Source organism: Rousettus aegyptiacus, unplaced genomic scaffold (genome assembly GCF_014176215.1).
Source record: "Rousettus aegyptiacus isolate mRouAeg1 unplaced genomic scaffold, mRouAeg1.p scaffold_m13_p_5, whole genome shotgun sequence".
Taxonomy (NCBI): Eukaryota; Metazoa; Chordata; class Mammalia; order Chiroptera; family Pteropodidae; genus Rousettus; species Rousettus aegyptiacus.
The window spans coordinates 43,717,441-43,722,238 of NW_023416308.1; positions in this window are offsets into that span (position 1 = coordinate 43,717,441).

Below are 4,798 nucleotides of genomic sequence, written 5' to 3' on the forward strand. Positions count from 1 at the left end.
CTAGGGAGAGGGCAGAGATAGAGATGTTAATTTAGAGGTCATCCACATAAAAGAGAGCCAATGCTATGGAAGAGAAGATCGCAGTTTGTCTAAGAAATACAGCTATAGGCCCATTTTAACCCTGAGAATTTTATTTTTTGCAAACTTTTCATAATAAGCACATAAAAAAAGATTCTCAGCTTGATTTGTACACCTTGGCACATGTCGAACAAACTGGAAAAGCAGGCCTACCAGAAGTCTATGTCTTGGAAGAATAAGGATTATCCTGGAAGAGAACTCAGCTAAAGGAAGAAGCCCCTGGACACAAAGAGCACAGTGCAATATAAAAGCTGACTGAGTCAGAGAAAAAGAGTAATTCTGACAGTACAGCAACTATCATCACATAGATTTGTCTGTACTGGATTCCTGTCTAAGTCCTATGGAGAACAGAGAGGTCGCAGGTATTTTAAAGGAGCTTTTTCAATAAAAAGCACTTGTGATAATGGCTTTACACAACCCTGTTTAAGTTCTCTGCAAGACAGTAGCAGGAATGGAGCACAAAGAGGGGTATTTCTTCTCACTCCTGGTATTTCCTTCCATGTGGAGGAAGTGCCACAGGCACAACAGTCCTGGCCTCTTGCAGCTGGCCTCTCTTATTTTGCATTTAAAAAGTAGAGTAAAATTTCAAGATTTGGGACAAAAATTAAACATGAGCAAACCAACACAAAAATCCTACAAATAATTAGGCAGAAGGCTTTGCAGAGGGCTGAGGTCCTATGTTATTTAGGTGGAGGGCACTAGAGAGTTAAGCCTACGTTCTGTCAGTGTGACCTCATTTGCACCCACACCCTGTTGAGATTTAACCACCTCCCTGTGCTACCAATTGACCTAGTGATCTCTAGGGGTCTGGATAACAAGCTTGAATCAATTAGTAATTGTCATTGCAGCCAAATTTAGACAATTCTATAATTACAAATAATGTAACTACCACTGGAAATGATGACATCAAGCTAGAGCAATCTAAATAATTATTAGACAAAAGAATATGGGCAGGAATATTCAGTGTGGCCCATGTATAATGAAAAGTACAATCGGCTTTGGAGACAAACTAACTGAATTCAAACCATACCTCAATTACTTTATATTTCCTGAAACAAGTCAACTCTAATCTCTCTGAGACTCATTTTCCTCCTCTTTACAACAGTGATAATACTTCTTCATTTGAAGATTTATTGTAAAAGTTTGAGATAATACACATAAAGACATGGTAGGTGTTTAATAAATAGTATAAATATGAAACATGGTAGGTGTTTAATAAATAGTATAAATAAATCATTGTTATTGCACAGGTCCATTCCACTCCCCATTTATAAACACTGATCATTTTTGATCATGTATGCAGCATTTGAGAAAACAAAATGTGGCCAAAGACCGATCATTACCTATCAAATATACTTCCCTCTGCATTAATAATATATTTCCAGGTTTTAGCAGGGGACTTAGCCATCATTGTGGCTGGATGTGGACAGGTGACAAAGCTCTGATGAATGATATTATGGGATTTCCAAAAGATTTCATCAAAGGAATTGATTTAAGTGGGAGAGGTTCTTTTACACCTCCCGATATCTGAAATTTTGGTGTGGTCGCCAGAGCCCCTGCATCTATCTTGGAACATGATGTAATCTTGAGCATAGAACTAGGGCTTAGGACAGTGAAACTGAAAGAAGCATTCCTGGTCTCTCTGTGCATGGTGACTTAAGGGAACTTCCATAGTAGCTAAAAACTTGACTTAAGTGAGGAAAATCTCTATTTTGGTAAGACACTATTTTTGAGCCTTTGTTTTTTTTATAATGTAACATGATCTAACTCCTACAGAACTTCCTTTGGGTATTGCCTATATTTAAATAGTGAGTAAAGAAAAGAATTCGGAAAGAGATAACTGTTGGTCAAAATAATAGGAAAGGTTCATGAAAATGCAGCATTAAAGAAAAAAAAAGTCTGAATGAAGGTGTGAAGTCATTAGTATCAAACTCAGGATGAGGTCTGAAAGATGCTATGTTTAGTCTTTAGTGCATCAAATTCTACTGCAGCTAAGAAACAAATATGAGAATTGCAAGTTGACAAAGCAGGTAATAAAAGTCCTTTCTTGGTCTCTTGGAGAGAATGGAGAAAAAGTAAAGGAGCAAACAAGTTTGTTGAGAGTAAAGACTACATTGCCTCTAATAGGAAAAGCTTGAGACGGCCTTAGAATTATAATTCTAAAACGAATTAGCACTGTTTTTCAACCCATTTCCCGTTTAGAAAAAAAAAGTGCAGTTCGCTGCCAGCATTAATTTAATTTTACATAAATACACTCACTGTTTGAGGCTAAATCAAATGTGATTGGTTTTCAATGTGAAAATATAAAAATAGTTCTAAACAGAACTTGTCTCTAATCCTAATGTATCAAATGTATACATAAATTGGATTCATCAAATGAATTTTCAGCTAACAACTTAAAGAACGATGTTAACATCGCATGTAGGAATGCTACATTTTTTAGGATTTTGATATTTTCAGCAAACAAGAATTACTATATTTTGTAAATGGAAATACTACTACTAAACAGAATCCTATAAATAGAATGATGTCATTTGTTTCCAAAGACTATTGATATATTAGAGCAATGCAAAAATAATAATAAAAGTGAGATATTTCATAGCAAACTTTGGGATTAAGGTTTAGAATTGTAATCCGTGAGTTATCTCGGGGTAAAGGCTGCAGCCACAAGTGCTGCTGGCAAGTATTCTCAGGCCAAATGTGAAATGGGTTAAATAATTGTCCTGACAAGATTTTTCAAATATAATTGCTGATAACAGTAATTTTATTTCCACATGGTAAATTAAGTACCATCTTCAAATACCTGCGTTAAATTTTAAATAAGCATAACAACACTCAGTATGTAATTTTGAAAGGGGATAAATCTTACAACAAAATAAGTGTTGGGAAAATTGTGCGATTAGCTTAAATCAAATGGGCCTTCCATATTTGTTAAATTGCCATTAACTAAATAAACTAAGAGTAAACTAACATACTAGAAGTATGTTCATGAAATCAGACTCTCTTCAGAGCTTATCATTTACCTTTGAATTTTAGTCAATTCATGCCACGACTTAAATTTAATTTCTGTTTTGTCTAATTGCACATCTCATTTTAGTTTACAAAAATTATTAAGTGATACTGCTAAATTTAAGCATCGCTTTAAACTCTACAAACTCAGTACTATTTCATTCTTGAAATTTAGTGTATCTTTCCCTTCCTACAAAAAGCAATAAATCGTTGCAAACAAGGAAAGTGGCTAAGTAACACTCTTGAACACATTTGTCTTTCCACAATGCCAGCTTTACTGAGTGGGACCTTCTCAGATGAACCAGTCAGGTACCCATGCAGGTTAACACACAATATGGGAAGTGCATAGTCTTACTCAACAGAGCGAATGGATGAGTCCTTGGAGTCTCCAAAGGGAGCACAGAGAGCTGCACGTAGGTCCTAAGCCAGTGGCTACACCAGGTGAGCATCAACACAAACATTTGAGTAATGCATTGCACTTCAAAATTAGTAGGACCATGCCTACAGCCATGCCTGATCCTGTCTGGTCTCAGAAGCTAAGCAGGGTTGGGCCTGGTTAGTACTTGGATGGGAGAGCACATAGGAAAACCAGGTGCTGTAGGTTTAAAAAAATAGTAAGGCCACAACATCATGAGGTGATAGAAAAATTTTCAGTTCCATTACAATCTTACTGGACCGCCATCATATATGTGGTCTGTCATTGACTGAAACATCACTATGAGGCAAATGATTGTAGTTTTTTTGAACCATGCAAATCTATGATCTATTCCAAGAAATAAATTTTAAAGCAACACTAATAAACACATTTTTAAGTGGTACATTAATAGATATTTGTATTTCAAAAACCACTACTAAGATAAATATAATAAAAATTCTACCCAATTTAGTTTTTCATTTATTGGGATAAAAACTACATACCACTATAGTTGTGGCAGAAGCAGTTATACCCCTGTCATCTTTTCTATTATCATAGTAAAATTATAAAAATAAATATTTTTAACACACACACACACACACACACAGCAGCCAATAAAAGCAATTTGGTCTACCTTTGGTGCTGTCACACATAATTAAAATAAACACGAGAGTTAAGACTTTGATCTCTGGGATCAGACTGACTGAATATGAATCAAGTTTACCACTGTGTAATCTTGGGGAAGTTACCTAAATTCTGCAAGTCTCAACTTTCTGATCTGTAAAACAGTCATAAGTGGCTTAACACAATCTTTAGCATATAGTAAATACTCAATAAATATTAGCTGTTGGGAAAAAAGTTATTTCCATCTACATTTTAATATACCAAGACCCAAACCAAATATTATACATATTAAATTTCTCAAGTAATCTTGCTTTTTCCATATTAGTGTAAAATTTAAAAATTAATTATAAAATATAGTATAACTTGATAGTTATAAAGTTATGTGTTGATTCCTCCTTAGAGAAGGGATAATATTTTAATATATTATGGCAATCTGAAACTAAGATCCAAGCGATCGTGATAAAGCATTGAAGGTGATCTGTATGCTTGCGATGGGAGAACTGCATCAAGGAAAGTTCAAGGATGCTAAAGGTATTTTCTTGGGAGAGTGCAGGGGCGTCAGATATAATACTGTTGTGGTGGCTTTGTACTGTGTAAGCTAAGGTGAAACTATGGTTTCCAGAATTCTCTAGTTCCCATTTAGAGTTGGTGTTGTAAAGAATTTGACTGGCT